Source organism: Hirundo rustica, chromosome 6, assembly GCF_015227805.2.
Source record: "Hirundo rustica isolate bHirRus1 chromosome 6, bHirRus1.pri.v3, whole genome shotgun sequence".
Taxonomy (NCBI): domain Eukaryota; kingdom Metazoa; phylum Chordata; class Aves; order Passeriformes; family Hirundinidae; genus Hirundo; species Hirundo rustica.
Window position 1 is genome coordinate 57,661,069 of NC_053455.1, and position 20,704 is coordinate 57,681,772.

The 20,704-nt window shown below is 47.2% G+C and overlaps 1 protein-coding gene across 5 annotated transcripts in view; it reads left to right on the plus strand.

The window, feature by feature from the left end:
• Positions 1-18,698: 18,698 nt before the first annotated feature.
• The window catches only part of TEAD1 (TEA domain transcription factor 1), a 154,013-nt gene continuing 152,007 nt past the window's right edge, over positions 18,699-20,704 (plus strand). For 3 of the 5 annotated variants that reach the window (XM_058420871.1, XM_058420873.1, XM_058420874.1), the window contains exon 1: positions 19,426-19,554. The gene's annotated coding sequence lies outside the window, so the exon portion shown is untranslated. Of the gene's footprint in view, positions 18,751-19,407; positions 19,555-20,704 lie in introns of those variants that run through there. The other 2 variants (XM_058420876.1, XM_058420877.1) reach the window with 1 other exon arrangement.

Consider the following 20,704-nt stretch of genomic DNA (forward strand, 5'->3'; position numbering starts at 1 on the left):
TTTTTTTTTTTAGAACAGGACTTCAAGAAGGAGAAAACAATGTCAAATGCTATGATCAGGTCCCATTTTGTCAAGTGAAAAGAAATGGATTTCATCACCTGCCGTAATAGACCCAACTGCTCTTGTCCAAGTGGAAGCTCTGGCAGTGCTTTAAGAATGATGTTCCTGGACTCTTTTAGGGGTTGTTGGTTGGTTGCTTGGGATGTTTTGGGGTTTTTTTTTGTTCACGGTTTTTTTGGGGGGTGGGGTGGTTGGCTTTATTATTATTATTATTATTATTTAATTTTAAAATTTTTTTTTGCATGTATTGACCTCTGCCAGCAAGTGAAAAACGCATTTTGGGCATGAGGAAGTGACAACTCCCAACACGTTATCCTGTCATAACCCAGATTGGTGCATATGGCTCTACACAAAAAAAAGACCACTTGTCAGTGTGTTTCTAACAACAAGACACTTAGGCAAAGGAAGAAATGCTCCTATCTTCAGAAATTCAGACTGAAGGTGTGCCACAAAGTGTGGGAATTTTGTTCTAGAATATTATTCTCTCTCAGGGGAAAAAAAAAAAAAAAAAGAAAGAAAGAAAAAAAAAATAATTAATATCTCTTGCAAGATCTGTGTTGTATTCTTAATTCTGAGCATCTGGCATCCACAGTTTCTACACTTAGACCAGAGAGACAGAGAAGACATTTTAGAGCTACAGCCTTCCAAATGAGGCAGGAGACCTTCTGCAGCCCTGTGGCTCCATCAAACATCTGAGATGGCTGTTTGTAGGGCAGCTGTCCCAGCTCAGCTGGTGGGCAGTGGTGCTGAGGAACAGGAAAAACTCCTTTCTCCTCGTGCTGGGAAGTTCATTTCAGCTTTGTCTCATGCTTTTTTTTTCCTAAAGCCTGTTTTTCTGCCTCACACCCCTGATAATTTTATCTACTGGATTACAAAAACACTCCAGCAAGTCAACCGTAGGAAATGCAATGGCTGGGTCTTATTCTTGTATAGAGCTCTAAATACAGTCAGGTGCATAAAATAAAAAATCACAAACATAAGTCAACATCGTGGATTTTTAAGGTCTGAGGCATTATTTAGCATAAAAGTCAACCACAGTCCTGCTTTTTATTTAATGGGACCTGTAGACTCAGATCCCTGGGTCTGATTTTGTCTTGTCTCAGCTTTATCAGAAATGATTTCAAGTGTCAATACCTTAATGTGCTGATGGTGTAATACACAGTGAAAACCTGGCACCACACCAAGGGAGAGTCCTTGTTTGCTTCTTCCACTCCATAGCTGCACTAACTCAGGCACATTCTTTTTATTTACTTTCTGCGGCTGTACAAATCCAGGGAAGACACTTAGTTAAGGAAAGAGACTTGGAAGAATATGATTAATTCTCACAAACCAGGTGTGTCCAGCCATAGCCCAGAGAAGAAAGGACGTGAAGCTGATCCTGTCATCGTGCCTGCTCTTTCCAGCCCATCTTCCTGTCACTTTACTGCCAGAACTGTGGTCACAGGGATATCCCCTACCCTCCACTGGTGTGCATGAGATGGGAATTCACTCAGTTCTCCCTGAAGACTGGTTGGAGGCACGACTCCAGAGGGGTTTATGCTTGGTTTGTCCCTCTGTGGTTGCCACAGGAGGACTGCAGCCACCAGGCTCTGGTGTCACAGAACTGCTCTTGGGCAAGAACCCACTGCTTGCTAATCCCCGCTGTGAAGAAGAGGTGAGTGATACATCTACAGCTAAGGTTTCCCAAAGTAATCTCTACTAATTAGTTGGGAAAATGAATAAGAAATATGTTCTTTTCCTCAGAAGGCCCTAATCCCACTTGACTGAGCAGTATTAAGCAATCCTATCAAAGAGTATGTATTTTTGAAGCAGTCCTTGGGGCAAAATTAGACCTTCAAGAATAAGAAATAATGAGAGTTGTAAGAGGGAGAGGCTTTTTTATTTTTAGAACCAATATTAAAGAAGAGCCTTTGCTTCTGAGTCAAGTTCCCATGCTTTTTCATTATGTTCTTTGGCTGAAGTGGTCTTTAGATAACAAATGTGTCAAGCTGTTCTGTCTCACTAAGTTAGAATTAGGTTATGTCTGTGCAGAAGAAAGTTTTGGAATAGCTGCAAAAACAATTACAACGCTGCTTGATTCACTGATGATGTTAATTGTAAATCCATATTAATCTAGGGCTGGGCAGGAGTTGCCAGAAGGATTCATTTTCCATGTAGCATGACAGATGCTTGTCTCCCTTTCCTTTTTTCTGGTGCCTTAGACCTTGGATATCTCCAGTATTTTCTGAAAGCATAAACAGTAGCCTTAAGCAAAGTTGCAGTTGATAGGGAGGTTGCAATAGCCTGTATAAATCTCCTTACATTACTTCAGCTCCCATAAAAGCAGCTCATAATATTTTAATCATAATCTGGAAGTACTTGAATAGTAACACATAGGAAACACTGTACCAATAGCTAGTTTCTTACTTAGGAAACTTCAGGATGAATTTTTCTTGTTTCTTGTTTCTTGTTTCTTGTTTCTTGTTTCTTGTTTCTTGTTTCTTGTTTCTTGTTTGTTTCTTTTTTTTTTCTTTTCTTTTTTTTTTTTTTCATGTGATTCTTAATAAGGAACAGATAAAAATGGAAGATAATATTTTTTTTTTAAAACTCCATTTTTATACCAAGATGGAAAGTTGTCCTTTCCAGTCGGATGCCACGTCTCTTTCTGTTTGCAGGAGTTTTCAAACTCTGTGTGTGCTGCTGAGCTGTGGCAGGCTATTTGTGTGGGAATTATTTCTGTTTGGAGCTCTGTGTTTGCAAAAGCTTGTCGATGCTTGTGTTCTACTGTGCAACTGTTAAAAGCTGCTTGGATTTTGACAAGCTGTTCTAGGGATAAGGAGAGCGTGGAAAATATACAGCTTATGGTTGGTTTTGCCTGCTGCAGATAGGCGGGCTGGCAGGTTGCAGCCCATTTATGAGCGGTCTTGGAGATCCAGAGGCACGGTGTGGGTGCCAGGAGCTGGAACTTTGGCGTGGGCTCCTGGTGTCACCTCGGTGTGGCCACACCACCAGGGGCTGAGCCAGAGGTGAGTTCTGGCTGAATGGAGGGAGTGGGAGTGATGGACCACAATCCCACAGATTCCTGCTTCCAGGAAAACCATGGAAATAGGAACTGCTGCTGGGAGATTGCAGCAGAGTACAGAAACGAAGCGTAGAGTCCTGTGTCTCTGGCAAAGCCCACATGAAAAATTCAATTAATTTTGGTATATTGCTGAGAAATTAGCATTTCTGTGGTTGTGAGACCAGCAGAGGTATTGATCAATGTGAATAGGGCAGTTTATACTCACAAGCATCTTATTAGGCTCTCTGCAGACTCAGGGAGGTCTTGCTGTTCCAAAATATGTTTGAGTCACAGTTTCTCCCCAGGCATAGGAGCTGAGGAGCTGAGGAGCTGGGGGGAGGGGAGGGAAGTGGTTAATGAATAGCAAAGATGGGTGCAAATTCATGTCAGCGAAGCTGAATAGAGATCACAGATCCTCCAGGCCCTTCTGTGGCTGGCACAGACAAAGGAACCACTAAATTGTTCCTGTGACAGAGACTGCACAGCCCGTGAAAGGGTCCTATTAAGTGTGCTTTTACCCAGAACGTTTAGGACTCTAATTGCTGATGCAAGCTCCTTGGCACAGCAACTGACAGTTCATTCATAACTCGGTGGTTTCTCCGTTAATAACTTACCCCCTAATTAGTTCCTGTGAAGGTACTTTATGAAAATGGTGAAGTCATATTCTTGTAACTTCTCCAGTATCACATCTGCCCCGTGCTGGCCACAAAGGACGGGAACTCGCCAGTCTGCTGAGCTGGGCTTGGGAGCTGTCTGGGGACGGGAGAGGGAAGATGTCGACTGCTCTGCGCTCTTCTCAGTCCTAAAATGAATGGTTGGGGCAGGGACAGCAGCAGCCAGGGCACTCAGGCCCCTCCTGCCCGCAGGTGGTTGGTGGGGAGGTGGAATGCACCCCTGCAGTGAAACACGGCGCCCAGAGCGTTCATTACGGTGATGCTGTGTCCTCTGTGGTTCCCGGTACCCAGGTGAGATCCGCGCCTGTCAGTCCGAGGATCTGACCAGGAGCGCTTTCGGTGGCTTACGATTCCCTCGAGTTCTTATTAAGGGAGCCAAATATATTTTCTGCAGCTAATCTAAGGATAAACTGGCTCTCGTCTTCTGCTGCGCTTCCTCAACCCTCTTTTCAATATTCAAAGATAATAACGGACTGTCGCTGCCATTCCCTTGCTCTTGTTTTGGGTTGTTTAAATGAATTTCCAAGTCTCTGACCTTCTGCATCAGCAGCACCATCTGCTTGAGAGTGACATTTTCTTTATCTTGGCAACCAAAGACCTGGAGTTACAGCTCTTTATACTTCTTTTTTTACCGTGCAGCACAAAAGAGCCTTTGGAAGCAGAAAAAAAAAACCCCAAACCACAATTTTACTTTATTGTTTCATGCTTACCTGTGCAAGGTTACCCAGTGCAATCACCCAGAGCTAACTCACCTTTCAGAACAAATTCAGGGCTGACTGTTGTCTGCGCTGAGACCACTTCAGCAGGATGTTGTCCTACAGGGGCTGCATCTCTTGAGATTAATTTAATGGTGCTCTTAACTCATGTATTTTGCAAGGGCTTTTTTCTTTCTTTCTCTAGAGTTAGGGGCCTGAACTCCAAATCCAGCTGGGTCTGAAGTTGTCTAAAGGGTCATCTCTGGCCCACCAAGATCATAGGAGAAGTCTATGAAGCTTGGGTGAGTAAATGGTTATTAAAGATCTCTCTTCTCTCTAAAATGTATCCGAGCATCAACACAAACCTGGAAATGTTTTTGCCAGGTCTTTTTTTTAGTCTCACTCACAAGCTTCCAGGAAGTGCAGTTTTTTAATGCCTTTTAGCTAAATGTCCCATTTGGCCAAGTACTTTGTACCTGAATATTTCTGTAATGAGTAACTCAAACAGATGCACTACTACTACAGCTAGGTCTCCATCAGTTAACCCAAGTTTCTTGCTGTTAGGTTATTTATTAAAATGTTTATTTCTTGAATTGAAATTTGAGATACCTATTAACACATGTTATGAGCTGAACAGATGGCTATATATTTCTAACTCTAAAAAATACATTATGCAGCCAGTACAGCTGTCCTGCCATCCAGAGGAGTCATAAAAATAAAACAAACTAAACTTTACCTAGGTGGGGGTTTTTTTTTCATAAATATTCATCATAGATTTTCTGAACGGTAGATTTTATTGCCCTAGAAAAATGCCAACTTTCATAATACTTCACGTGCTGTGACAGAACATTCCAAGATGAGACAAAAACTGAGGATCAAATTTAATGATGACCTGCAGAGCAGCAGTTTAAAAAGCAGGAGCTTGGCTTCCATGAAATGATCAGATGTGGCCAATTTCATGGGCAGAGGGTGCAGAGCACGAGGCATTGACAAAGGGTCTTTTGCCCCATCAGGTGCAATTTCTGCGTTGGAGTTGAGCAGCACAACCCAGAGCCACTTGCACGGCTACTGAAGGGGCCCGGTTTGGGTGGAGGAAGGGTTGGCTTGGCTGAGGACTTCTCTGGGAAGGCGTGAGCTGAGGTGGTGTCAGGACCAAGGGGTCTGTGCAGAGTGACCCAAGGCTCCCCATGAGGCTCTGCAGCACCAGTGTTGGTGTTGGTCGCTTTTGGCCGTGACCACTTGGCGCTCAACGTCTGAGTAACTTTTTTGTAACGTTGAACGTTTTTATTATTTTTTACAACCTCAGGCTTTATGGGATTCCTGTCAACCAGCTGCAGCCTTAACAAGAATAAAAATCCGTGCTTGTCTGGTGGATCAGGGTGCTGGTAGAGGTCTTGTCCTGGCTGCCACTGGAGCTGAGGCTGCCCAGCTATCCAGGGAGCAGCGTGGGAGGCCAGAGTAGGCTTGCTCAGCCCTGTTCCCAGGAGGAGCTCAGCCCATGCTGGCGTGACAGTAGCACAGAGCAGGTGAGTGTCGCTCTCCTACAGCCCGGGGGAACTGGAACACAAACGGGTTAAAAGATTCCTTTCACGTCAACCCTCCAGCTGGTCCCACAGCCAGGAATAAAACCCACGTTTCTGCAGGTTCCACCAGAGCATTTCACAATTATCTGAGGGGTTTTTTTTTTTCCTAATATCAGCCGCCAAGAAATGCACTGAGACCTATTTGTGTGTGATTTCAATAAACCAGCCTGTGACTCCTTGGGGAGGAAATGCACAGTGAAAAGTTATGGACTGCAGAACCTCGTTACTCCAGTCACCCAGAGTGCAGCTCTGACCAAGGGCTGCTCCACTTCCCTTCCAGGGCAGGAAAATGCCAGCTCTAGTCTGATTCTCTAGGGACTGATGCCTCGAGCATGAATAAGACACCACAAAAGGCTGACAGTGATGTCTACACAAGCTGAAGTTTCTTTTTCATCGTGGAAATTTGGCAGCTGGGCTGCAGTGGTGCTGAAGAGGACCCTGATATTGCAACCCAGGCCACAACATGGGCTAGTTACCCTGCAAAGCAGCTCTGTGGGATGACAGTGAAGGAGCTCCCCATCCAGATTGCTCCCCTGGCTCTCTACTGCTCTGTAGCTCGCAGCAAGTGTCTCTTCCGTGGGGCAGAATGAAGAGCTTTGGTTTGAAACGGGCCACTTCCAGGGGAAGGGACAAGAGAGCTGTGGGTTAACACTCCACCTGAACACTGGTTTTGGTTCTAGATGTTAAAGCTGTTACATCTGGGGTTTCCCTAAGAAGCATTGTGAAGGTGCCTTCCCAGCAGATGTTACTGTGAAACAAATAGGGGCTCCGGAGCGAATACTGTGCTCAGAACCAAAAGTGGCGGCCTCGTTTGAAAACTGACATCTTCTGAGACAAAAAACAGCCTGCCATTCAGGCAGAACAGGACTTCAAACAGTTTGGGGGGATCTACAGATGAAAGGAGGAATCTTTAATTATGTTCTTTAAAAGCTCAATAGTGGGATGTCCTTTAGGATCACAGCTCACAACTCAGCTGGGCTGGACAGTTTGGGGGAGCAAGAAGTGAAAATATATTGACACTGTAGCGAACACAGAAGAAAGAATCTTAATTGAATGATGTGTGATACCTTTTCTGTGTACTTTTCTTCGGTGTGCTGTTAGGAAATGGGCCAATTTCAGGAATGCAGTTTTTAATTTTAACTACTACAGCAAGTAAGCTGATAGCCTCTACAAGAAGATGGAGCAGTGTTCTGGAGGCAGAACCAGACCACACTGACCCACACACAGCAAAATTTTCTCTTCAGAAACCAGAAACATTTAGAACTGCAGAATTGTGAGGGATTCCAGAAAATCACTCGGTCTAGCCCTGCACTGAAATGGGATCAAATGCTCCCAGACCACCCTGGCACACGCACATCCCAGCTTCCCTAAAACTTCCTGTGAAGGGAGCTCCTCTGTCCCCCCAGTCTGTTCTGGTGTCTCACACAACAAATGTTCACTGCTATGGCAATGTAACTCGTAAAGCTGGACTCAGTGATCCTTGTGCGTCCTATCCAACTCAGAACACTCTGGGATATCTGTGAGATTGGCTAAAGTGCATTTTTAACTTAAAGTTTAGGACCTTTTTACATTGCTGGAGCAACACAAAAGGCCCACTAATGCAAGCGAAAACCGGGTTCTGGTTTCTGAAGATGTTTCTAAAGCTATAGACTGGAAAAGCTCCCAAGTACAACAATGTTATTGGCTGCATAAAGAAAAGTAGATCATATACTTCATCTTTTCTCTGAGAGTGTTGTACAATGCCCACATTTGTATTGTCTGGAAATAATAAAAAGAACTGCCCTGATAAGAAAAGAGCGTGCAAGATTCTGAAACCATCTGTCACATATTTTAACGCATATTCAAGAGACTTATGACGTAATTTAATTTTTTTTTTTTTCCCCATGCTTTGTGTGTTGCATCTTCCTCAGTTTAACACCGACAGAGAGCCTTTCAAACACACCAGCTGTGTGGTACCTCCCACACCCACGTGAAGCTGCCCAGGTAAAAAACAGCCTGCGACTCCCACCTTCTGCCTTTCTGCCTGCCCTCTCAACAAGAGCAGGAGACAACAGACTGCAGCCCCTCTCTGGTTTTGCTGGAGACAGGACGGCTCTTTTCCATTCCTTTCCCTCCCTGGATCCCTACCTGTGGGTCTCCAGGCAGCTCCAGACTTGCACCCCCCGTTCTCCTGCTCCATGTGATGGAGTGATGTGACGTGTGAGGGATGTGTGACGTGTGATGGATGTGTGATGTGTGATGGATGTGTAACATGTGATGGATGTGTGACGTGTGATGGATGTGTGACGTGTGATGGATATGTGACGTGTGATGGACGTGTGACGTGTGATGGATGTGTGACATGTGATGGATATGTGACGTGTGATGGATGTGTGACGTGTGATGGACGTGTGACGTGTGATGGATGTGTGACATGTGATGGATGTGTGACATGTGATGGAGTGATGTGTGACGGATGTGTGATGTGTGATGGACGTGTGACGTGTGATGGATATGTGACGTGTGATGGATGTGTGACGTGTGATGGACGTGTGACATGTGATGGATGTGTGATGTGTGATGGACGTGTGACGTGTGATGGATGTGTGACGTGTGATGGACGTGTAATGTGTGACGGATGTGTGATGTGTGATGGATGTGTGACGTGTGATGGATGTGTGATGCATTAACCACCTGCCCCGGCGCAGGAGGCTGCAGGTGAGGCTGTGCCCCCAGCGCAGGGCTGCAGGCAGGGCAGCTCTGCAGCTGCAGCGGTGCAGGCAGTGCCTCCACCAGCCCGAGGGGACTGAAAATCTGTTTTGTTGCACGATGTGCCATAATTGACAGCGAGGTGTCTGGTCTCCTTCTAGAATGCCTATTTTAAAGGACGTTTTCTCGCTCTGTGGATGGAATAAACCAGTTTTGCAATCAGCTGCAGGCCCCACCCTGCCTAACCCTGGCTAGTTAACCTGTAACTGATTGCAAAACTGGTTTGAGTCACACACTGAAGAAAGAGACATAAATTAGGTTTTCAATGGCTCGGCTCTCGTCCTCACCAATAACACAAGCCGTCGGTTGTCGGTGGTGGTGCCACAGAAGAGCACTGCACGTGTCGTCCATTTGCCACACTTTAATGGATCTTTTCATGCTTTTGGAGATTAAAATTTGGGCAGAAATAGAAGTCCCTCCCTGGTGCTGCAGTTTGGATGCCAGATCCATTCCCTGTTTGCAGGATTCACATGGATGCCATGGAAGGCTCTGACACAACTGAGCAGCTGATGTGCACCGCCTTGCAAAACCACTGCTGCTGGCTCACATTTCTGAGCCAGTGCTCGGGAGATATTGGTGGATAGCCACAAACCCTTCAAACCTGGTAAGCAGAACCAGCCCGTGCCTCAAACAAACTGCTTTTCCTTGCCGTTTTCCACTGGCCTGAATTAATGAGGCAGGTTAGACAACAAACCGTCACCCAGGGAAAAGAAAGCCAGAACAAGGAGGTACGGGCAGTGTTTCACATGTAGGATGTTTATGTCAATGTGTTACTAAAACAACCCCATCCCACAGAAGTTTCTTTTCCCCATTGTTTTGCCATAATGCCTGGTCAGAAGGGGCCCAGCCCAGGACTGAAGATGTCAAGCCAATGAGTGCTCCTTCTGAGCAGTTGTTCCTTCCCAACTGGATTTAGATTTCCCATTGCCCCTTTTCAACCTTTAATTCTTTTTATTGCAAAAGGGAGCAGAGTGAGCAGGAGTGACAGTGCAGAGATACATTAATGCCTAATTCCAGTGCTGATGAAGACAACAGGTACATTTTTCCCAGGCTAAATCAAGGCCACACAAGAGATGGAGCCCCCTTACCTCACTGAAAGGTCCTCTGGTGGCCATGCTCCTGGTCCCATGGAAAGGGGAGATTGTATCCCACTTCAGTTCCCAGTTTGGAGGGGAATATCCACTCATGGATATAATACCCACTGATCTTGCCCAGAAATGCTGGGGGAAACCCGCTGCTTTCTTCTGCCAGGAGCACAGTAAAACACAGTTAAATATCTCTGAAGTAGAAGCTGCTCTTCTGCCCCAGAGCAGCCTCCTGCTAGGCAGAGCTCCCTCCGTGGGGCTTGGAGGAGTGCACTTTGCCCAAGCACTGTCAAACACGAAGCAAACGCCCTGTCAGGCACGACACCCAGAGCAGGGGAGGTTCATCCGTCCCTAAGAGCATCAGCTCTGGGGTCCAGTGCAGGGGAAAGCATTTTAAAAAGGAATGGAGAAAAAGAATTTTTCCTCGTGGGGGGGGAAAAAAAAAAAAAAAGGTGCTTTTGTCAAGGTTTTATTCAGGTAATTTTTCCTGTGTGTGACTCATGTGAGCAGAGGGGTCACAGAAGCTTTTTGTGCTGAGGGGTGGCAGGGGGTGGTGCTCTGGCAGAGTTCAGCCAGGTGCCACTGCCCTCTGCCAGTGTGGACGAGATTAGAGGAGGAACCAGTGCCCAAGGAAGGGGTTGCAGGCTTCAAACTTTGTCTGACTGCTACCCGGGGTTTCTGCTTTACTTGCCTTTGGCTGCTAAAAGCCTTCACCTGCCCACAACTGTGTGTGTAGGGCCATTATTGTTAATAAATCAAACGACTCCCCGTTGCATGTGCTTGGAAGGAGTTTCACATTGCTGAATGCTCTACTGCAGCTGAGAACACAGCCCCTCTGAGTTTCAGCCCTTTCCAAGAGTTACTGATGTCAGCTTGGAAATGCCTCTCTTTTACAAGCCATTTAATTGCTTACTTTAAAAATTCACCAAAGCTCAGCTGGGGCCTGATTTTCAGTGAACCTCGGTTTTGTACCCACAAGGAATTTAGATGACTCTGTGACCTCGTAGTAAGCAAATAAATTAGAAAGATGACTTTTTAAAGGTATTGATTGTACCTGGAACACATTTGGGATAAAATATCTCAAGGCACAAAAAAGTTGTACTCACTTAGAGTATTTCGGAAGCTGTCTTGTGGACAAGTTGGGAGCTTGGCTCTTCAACTCTACCAGAGACCAGAAAGCTGGAAGAACTATCAGAGCTGAGGAGGGGATCTTTATATGTAAATAAGAAAGAAAAACTACTTCAGGGCAGTGTGGTGTGTCTGTGCTTGCATTAGGAGAGTCTGATGTGCTACAGGTGTATTTGGATGGTACAGCAAAAAATGGAATTTTGCTGTTACCTTAGCTACTGTGAGGATTGCTCTGACTTCCCATTACAACCTCCATTTGGTAAAAAAGGAAATAGTAATGCTTGGGCCACAGGGGTGGTGTGAGGATGAACTGCTTTGTGTGTAAAAAGTGCTTATAAAATGATAAAAGTTATGCAATTGGAAAATGCTGACAGTTATCATCCATCTGGGACTGAATATGGAAAAAAAAAAAAAAAATTTAACTAATTTCCCCAGGATCTAGAGGGTAAAAGAAGCATAAAACAGACAAGGCTGTGCAGGTAGTGGAGTAAGTGGGCTTGAGAGATCACCTCAGGTGAAATCACCTGTGAAATGAGGTCAGGTTCTCTACGCTTATGATAAACATTTGTCCATTACATCATCTCATTGTATGACACCCTTCTGCCCAGCTCTTTAATGACCACTTAGAGGGACCGTGACTCCCAGGTGTGAGTGTGAGCCACTTCCCTGTGCCACCACTGTGGGCAGGGCACACAGCCCTGGGCTGGGAGCGTTCCCTGAGCAGCAGGACTCGTGCTTGTCCCTGTCCCCCTGCCACTCCCACTGGACAGCTCTTCCCCCACGTTTGGGAGGCATTGCTCTTCCTGCAGGACACTGGGTTGGGGTGGTCTGCCCTCCATGGACCACTCCAAGCCCTGGCAGAGTGTCCTGCCTGGCTCTCAATGGGATGTACCACGTCATGAGCAGAAAAGCCAGAGCAAAGAGAGCATTTGCAATCAGGATTGAGCTTCATAGCAGCCACTCCATCCACTGCGGCTTGCCAAGCTGCAAAACTGCTCCTAGGTCTTCAGCTGACTCTTTTTTCACCCCTGTTTCTAAACTGCCTTCCTAAATACCGGCTAGATGAAAAGTATTTGTGGTTCCCCCCTGGGAGGGATGAGGAAAGGTCGGGATTTACATGCTGATATTTACTACTACGGATTCTGTAATAGCCATTCCAGAAACTTGCTTCAGTGGTTCTCATCCCTGTGAAGGGAGCCCATCCAACGGCATACCCATGCACCATCAGGATTTCCCAGCAGCTTTAGGTAATTTTTTTTCTTCTTTCATTACCAATCAACTGCAAATTACTCTTGGTAATTTTCCTACCAAAAAAACCATGTAAACCTGGCCTTCAAGGATTACTTGCAGTAGGGAATGGATTACCTCTCTTTAGATTTCCTTTTATGCTCATTTGAACAGCTAAAAAGTCGAGTTTAAGGGGAAATGGAAATTTGTTCTTGTGAGAGTCCCTTTCCTTTGCCTCTCCTTTCCCTCTTTCCCCCTTCAAAGGTGGAAAGACGGAATCCTGCTAGTTTTGTACTGCCTGAGAACTGGTGCCGTGCTCTCTCAGCTCCCCTGCTCTGTTCTGAACAAACCCTGAGCTTTGCAGGGCTCTGGAACAGGTTTGTATTTTATTTGAGCAGAAGAAAACACACTGGTAATAATGAAGAGAAAATAATGAAGCGTGAGAAGCTCGGTTACTTTTTGCAAGTGGCATAGAAGGCTGTGTGACAAGAGGACAGACATCTTCTGACTTCTCCCTTCTCAGCAACACTGCCCTTAACACCTCAGCAGAGCTCAGACCTCCTCGCTTCTGTTTTCTCCAAATTTCATTTACCACGAGCGATTCTACCTGCATCATGAGTGGAGAAACAGAAAAAAAAAATCACTGTAAAATAAGGATGACAGCATTCTAGTTGTGCCTTCAGTGTGAAATCTGTCCAACCTGCCTTGATCATGTGCTGGGTACCCCTGCCACTCACATGAAGTTTGGGCTTGTATTTATCAGAACTTCCCGTGATACTTTGGGTTTCGTATGGATAAGGAGCGTTAAACAATTGTTTTGTGTCTGGGACAGATTGTTTCCACTTTAGACACTGTCACTTGTGGCCCACTGGTTTTGGTGGCCTTTCCTAACATATGGCAACTTCTCCCTTAGCACGCGTGGCTTTCCAGGGATTACGTGGAGCAGCAGCCAGGGGAGTCTGTGTCTGCTGCCCTTGGTGTGACAGGATCACGTCATGTCCCTGGCGAAGCTGCCTGGCACTTTCCCTGGTGAAAAATCTTCCATTTCTGGTATTGAGATGGCAGAATGCCCCTGCCTGCAGAAGTCACCTGTGGAGTCGTTTTGGTGGGATAAGTGGGATGCTTGGGAACGGCCTTGTGCAACAGATCTCGCAGCAGCTGGTGCTTTGAAGTGCTCTGAAATATTCCTTGGATGTAGATTTCAACCATGAGCGAAAGGAAGCCTTTGGTGGTTAAGATAAGCATTAAGGCATCTTTCCTTATTATTGTTACTGCTTTTTAAATTATTATTATTATTATTATTATTATTATTATTATTATTATTATTATTAAATAATAATAAATAAATAAATAAATAAATGTGTCTAGATAAGCATGAAGAATTTCCAGAATAGAATTCCCATTGAAAACAGAATAAATTAGGTACTTAGATACTGAAGAGGATTAAAAATACCTGCACCTAACATCAAACATCTGAACACCATCGGAACTCTGGGCCAAAGTGAAGGGAGAGAATATAATCTGCCATTTGCATATTAAGCAGGCTGAGAAATGCTCAGAAACCTGAAATTTTTATGAATCCAAGAGATACTTTGGAAATTTGAATGGGAGTCCTTTTCTCCTTTCCAATATTTTTTTCCTATCCCAGCACAAAAGGACAGTAACACCATGAAATTTGTGGTGCAAAATATATTTTTAAAAGCCCAGCCACACAAGTGGTTTTGACAGCAATTCGCTGCAATCAGTGACACTGGGAATTATTGCTATCAGGAGAAGGAACGGGCTGCTGTGCCTACATTGTTTGCTCTAAAGCAGGACGAGAGCCACACCATTTTGGTGTTAGTGATTTCATCAGTGGGAGAAATACACAGCCCTGCACTCTGGTCGTGTCATTTTAAAAAGCTCTCAGTTCACCTTTAGAAATAAGCACCCAGGATTGTCTGAAATTATATATTTCCACTCTCTGTACTATTTGAACTCAGTTGGGTTCTGAGGCTGTGGTTCATGTCCTGGCTTCCTCTCGACTCAATTATTGTAATTCATTATTAAATTGTTATTTGTTTTCATTCTGTATGCTGTCTGCTGCTTTTCAAAGCTCAGCAGCTAGATTTGTAACATGAAGAGCTCTGTTCCACCACATTACAGCCTCCCCACAGCATTTTTTTCTTTTTTTTGTTGGCATGTTCGGCAGCACATTGATTTGGATATTTAATTCTTTGCACGCTACAGATTAACCCTAATCTGCAGTGCTTTAAGCTTTTCCTGGGATTTGCAGTTTTCTTAATCTGAACTGCAATCCAAGTGCAAAGTTTTAAAATTCTTTCAGTGTTTGTAGCCAAAACACCGAGGCCAAGTGTTGCTGAGCTTTGAGGCTCGTTCCAAGTCCAAAACGGGCTCTGGGTCTAGAATTTGCAAAGTCCACCTTGTTTCCATCTGCCAGTGCTCTCTAGGCAGATGAGAGTTTACTTATTCCTAGAGCAAGCAAGGAATTCTGCTAAGCCTGTGCCTTTGGGTGCTGTTTAATCTCTCAGAGAATTAAAAGCACACCTGTTTTCGGGTGCCTGGGCTGAAACGCGTAAGTCACGTTCCCTGTGCCCAGTGCCCGCGACTATCAGCAGTCTCATTCATAAAGGCAGAAGTGGCTCCTGTATGTAAAGCACAGTTCAGCCCCCACCTTATCTCTAAGCATGTTCACACTTCCCTCTGCCCCAGACTCAATAGGACTTGCACTCAGAACAGTATTTCACTGACAAACGCAAGACTTGATAGTGCTGCAGACCTTTATTCTCTAATTTTTTTTTTTTTTCTTGCTCTTTCTGTCTTTCCCTACCTCACTCCTTTCAGGGTCAAGCTAATTCCCTTTCCTCACTGTTGTCTCCTGTTTCTACTACTTCCTATTTTTTCTTCTCCTAAACTACAGTCTCCCTTGCTCTCTCAGCCGGTTTCCTTTCAGCTGTTTTTTCTGCCCCATCAATTCCTTTTCTTTTTCAGCTTCTCCTTTCTCCATTTTTATCACCCTTTTTAAACCTTCTTTCATTTTTCCTGTCTTCTGTCTGTAGTCTCAAAAACTTTTCTTGTTTTCTCCTCTCATTTCTCCGTCTTTTCTCTTTCCCCAGTCTTTCTCCCAAAAGTCCTTTTATTGGCGTCCGTCTCTTGAATCTCATTCTTTCCCTTTCTTACATTTTCACATATTCCCCACTTGTGTGTCTCCTTTCTAGCTGAGATAAGCATTTGTCCCCAGGAAATGTCCCTGCCTGGGCCTGTCCCAATGTCCCTTTGTTTTCTCCAGCTTTTGTAATTCTCGGCGCACCTGTGTGCCTGAAGAAGCCATTCATCAATAAACAGAGGGCAGGCAATTCATCAACGTTCTGTCCATGAATGCGCTGCCAATGTGCTTTCCTTCTTTATCCATCGGGCCTCCAAAGCCTCCCCTGGCACGGAGACAGTGGCTGGACTGACAGGCTGGCTGATCCTGATCTTGTTTCACCTTGTCTTTACCATCTGTCAAAATGCACAGACCTCTCTCTCCACACCTTTTCTTCCTGGCAGAAAGTCATGGGCATTCCAGGTGGGTGTTTGTTTTTTGAGGCGACTGCCGGCACGGTGTGGCACGACAGGACCATCTCCAGGGTGTATGAGCCAGGAGGAAAGAGGTGCCCATACTTGACAGAGTTTCCCCTCCCTCAGCGTTCAGAGGACACTGGTTTTTGTCTGGAGCTTGCTGGCTGTCCTCTGCAAGGGCCGTGGTTTAGTCACCACACTGGTTCGCTCTTCATCCTGCCCCCAGGTTTGGCAGCTTCCTTGGTACCTACAGTTGCCTGAGAGAAAAATATTGTCAGGAGCCAGCCTTGAGTTGAAAACTGTGGATTGTGGATGAACCTTTACATTGTGCCAGGCATCCAGACTTCCCCAAGCGTTTGGTTTTGCCTTTCTTCAAAGGGAGCATTTATTTCATCCTCTGAAAGACACTAAAAGAAAACTTCAGAACCTGGGAAATGGACAGAACTGCATGAGCCTTCCCTGCTGCTTGCAGTTAACAGGAAAATATGCAGGCATCAGGTAAATTTAATTATTCTTCCACAATTCTTCTGAATGGCAAAAGAGCTAGTGAACTGTCTGCAGATACAGCAAACAGCTACAACCTTGTTTGAGTCCGATTTGTGTTCAACCACAACTATGGCTGAAGAAACAATCCTCTTTTTTGTTTTGTTTTCCACAAGGAGAGCATGGTCCTGCAAAATTTGCATGACTTTCATTTGTGAGAACTGCTGTAGGTAAAAGGTTTCCAAGATCTACTTATCAGTTGTCCAAAGATTTGCTGCTCTCCCTCCACATGTACAGAGCTGTGACACCTTTTGGGCCCTGCACTCGCATAGAATTAAAGAGTCAGTATTCTTGGTGCTTCCTCTGCAAATCTTATGGGAAAGAAAATCACATTTATTTAAAGACATTTCACATTTCTGTGCGTGCAGTGGGGATAGCAAGGGGAGTTTAAAGCCTAGTGACTAAAAAAAAAAAAAATCTATGTTATAGGTGTTAGGGGGCAATGCTTTGTCCCATTTTTCTGTTCCAGCTTTGGAAAAGAGTTGGTAATCTTTAAGTGCACTCAGGAGACTATGGCTTTTGTGCAGACATCTGCAAAGTGATTGGATTTTACCAATTGTGCAGGCACTCAGACACTTATTAGACTATATTACCAGAGCTATTTGGAAAGAAGGAGTCAGAGAGAAATTTTGCATGTGTGAAGGGGTTTCTCGTAGCCTGTTTTGGGGAAGAAATGTTTCAGCCAGTGTGAAACGGTGTGGGGGGAAAAAAAATATCCTAAAATACGTTCGGCTTTGCATTCTCACAGTCCTTTAACCATGACCTGCTCAGACTTTGGCTTGGTTTGACATTGTTGCTTGTTGCACGCTCTTCTGCAGGGTTGCTTGAGCAGGTTTCAGTCAGTGTCATGCGTGTGACCAGCGGGAACCCTGCACCTTCTGCCTGCCATACACACTCCGTGCCTGCTCTACAAAGGTAAAAAAACCAGCTGCAGCCTCCCTGTAAACTGCAATGTGAGCTTCAAGTGGCTCCTTTTCAAGAGGCTCTGGGGTCAGTCACGGGCTGCAAGGATGTTTGTTAGCAGCATGGCTGTCTCACAGGATGGGTACTGGGAAAGCACCGGGACAAGCCTGTTCCTGGTGTTCACACAATGACACACGCCAGGCATCCCTTCTCGATGTTGCAAAAAATTAATATGCAGGGCATTTATTGGGGATTCCACCAGCATGTCATGGACTTACGTGCGACGTGAACACGTGAATGCTGCCTGGTGACGCCGACACATCGTTCTTCTGAGGCCATAGCGTGATTTTTGTGATCGCTCCGAGCGCGACGGCCCTGCTGGGCAAACTTTCAAAGGTGGGTAGAAGTGTGTGTTTGCACATCAAAGTAGGCAATTTATTTCACAAACACCAAGGTGTCCAGTTATCCGTTTTGCTTATGCAAATATGAATTTTCACGAGCACAACAGCTGTGCCTTCCCTGCAATTATTTCCATAAGGTAGCGGTTTGTTAACTGAAGGAGACGCGCCTGTGATGCTGCTTGGGGAGCGTTTCTGGGGGATGGGTTGCACAAGACAAGAAGGGTACAGATAGTCCAGCGGCGCTCGGGCTCACTCGATTGGAATGGTGCAAAACTGGCGTTGAGAAATCTGGATCCGGGGACAGTTTTGTGAGAAAGGTCAGGATCTGGACTGAGGGCGAAGACTGGACCCCTGGCCCACGCCGCGTCCGTGTCGATTTGGGGTGCGATCTCTTCACATCCCATGCTGCGGGACCCTGTTGTGCCTTTTGGACGCAGATCCGCATCTCCGAGCGACCGGTGCGGGCTTGCACAGGGCTTCGCGGGGCACCCGGGGCTTGGATGCGAGCGCGTGTACGCTGAGCTTCCCGGGCCAGCCGGACCCCAGGGCAGACCCCCACCCGGCGCATCCCTTGGAACTCCGTTTCACAGCGCCGCACGCCCCGTCGCGGACCCGGCCGGCGCTCCATCGCGGGACGGCCTCGCCCCGCGGTGCCGCCGGTGCCCGGCGCGGCGGTCCCGGTGCCCGGTGCCCCCTCCCGCGGGCTCCCCTATGAGGTCAGCGCGGCGCGGAGGCTCCGCCCGCGGCCCCGCCCGCCCGCCCGCGGCCGCTGGGGGCGGCGGGCCGCGCTCCGCCCCGCGGCCGCCCCGCTCCCGCGTTCATTTCATTCCTCCCCTCATTCCGCGCATTCCTCGCATCGCTGGCGCCGCGCAGCCCGGCCGGGAGCCCGGCCCGCCCCGCCGCCGGCCGGGCAGCAACTCATCCTCCGAGGGCTCCGTCCGCCGGCCCGCGGCAACCTACGGCCGCGGTATAAATAGCCGAGCGGCGGATTAAAAATAGGCGCGGGGCCATAAATAGCCGGGGCGGCCCGGGGGCGGCGGGCGAAGTTTTGCCGTCGGAGCGCGGCGCGCTGGCGGTGCGCGGAGGGGGCCGCGGCGCGGAGGTAAGAGGGGCCGGGGCGCGCACGCCGCTCCGTGCGGCGGGGCGGGGGGCCCGTCCCGGCCGGGGGCGGCCCGGGGTGGGGGCCCGGCGCCCCCGCAGGTGCCGGGGCAGGCGGGCCGGGGGCCGCGGCGGGGGGGGAGAAGTTGCTCGCCGCGGAGTTGCGGCGCTGCGGGCCGCGGCCGGAGCTGCAACAGGCGCTGCCGCCCGCCCCGCTCCGCTCCGCTCCCCCGCTCGCACTCAGTGGCCTGAGTCACCGCCCGGCACCGGGCGCGCTCACACGCCGCTCGCACTCACTCTCACACACACACACACACACACACACACAGAGGCTCTCCCCCCTCCTACAGGCGCGCACCGATCCTCGGCATTTTTCACATTTTTTGTTGTCGGGTTGGGGTTTGTTTTTTTTTTTTTTTTTTTGGTTGTTGGGTTTTTGTTTTTTTTTTTTCCCCGCGGGGAAGCGAGCACGCCGGGAGCAGCCCCGGGCTGGGCGCAGAGGCTCGCAGCGCTCAGCAGCCATCCCCGGGCCGCCCGGCCTGGAGCGGAGGGAGCTCCGCTCGCCGTGCTGCCCCCACTTTTGCCGCCCTCCCCTCGCTTGTTTTCCTCTAAAAGATGAAAGAAGGAATGCCCTTTTTCGCTGCTTCTTCTCCTTCTCCAGAGCTGCTGCTGCCGCCGCCGCTGCTGCTGGTTAATTGCACATTCAAGTGGAAAATTTTCGGGAGTCAGCAGAAACATTGTATCCAAAAAAGACAAAGTCGCAGTTACAGCAACACCGAGGAGATTGTCCCTGGAAAACTTCCTTTCGGTAGGAACGGCAGGGTTTTGTTTTCGGTGTTTTTGATGGGTTTTTTCCCCCCGTTTCTTTCTCGGCGAGGTTTTGAAGAGCTCCGTCGCACAGCTGTCCCCGGCGCTGGTGCGGAGGGCCGGTGGCAGCCTTTGTTCGCGGAGGAGCGCTTTCAAAGGAAGTACACTTCCAAGGGGGAGGGAAAACTTATACAGTGCGCCTTTTGTACCCAAATTAAAGCAAAGCGGCCCCCTCCACACAACCAAACAAAAACAGCGAGGCGAAATAAAGCGGGGAGGGGGGTGGGGGGGAGGTATATCTCTGTTTTCACCGAGGGGAAAAAAAAAAAAAAAGTTTGCGCTCTCTGCCTCTTGTTGAGCACGGTCCTGGTCGTGATTTTTCTCCTCCTGAAATCTGGTTTAAGTTGAACGGCGTTACCAGTATAAAAATATTTATGAAACAATGAAATACCAGCCACCCACGTTTCTCAGGAGAGTTGTTAACTTATTAGAAACAAGTGCCTGCCTTTGATATGAAGAAATGAAAAGTGACCTCCAGAAGTGCTGGAAAGTTAGGGAGCAGTTCTGCCCTGCGCTCTCTGAATGTAAATGGCTCCCAGGATTTTTTAACTGTTCCCTCCTAGGCGAGGAAGGCCAAGGAACATCAGATTGTGCTGGTATTTTCTGACTTAAAATAGCGTTTATAAGAAACGTAAGTCGAAATGGCAGAGCCTCAGGGAGGGAAAAGTACATATGCAGCTGTATTCCTGCATTAGCAGGAGCGTGTTTGCTTTCTCTTCGTGCTGATAAAGTTTGGAAATGCAGTATTGCCAGTTAGCGGTTTCACGGAGCTGGGTAGTGGCAAAGTTGGGAGCTGTGTGGATAAAACACGCTGCTCTGCCTGGCTGCGTGCTCAGTTATTCTGCAGCACATCTAGTATGGAAATCTCTGTGGGAATGCCTCTAACAGGAAAATTCATGTAAATAACTAAGTGCTACCTGCAATTGAATATGAACACAGAAATGATTATAATTACATTAGGACTTAATTTAAAATTGTGTCGGGTTCTTCTTACAACCCTAGATTGGGAATGTGTGTCTGTAACATCTGATGTATTCTACCTCTATAAATAGTTGGGGAATACCATTACAGAATATTAGATTGTACTGATG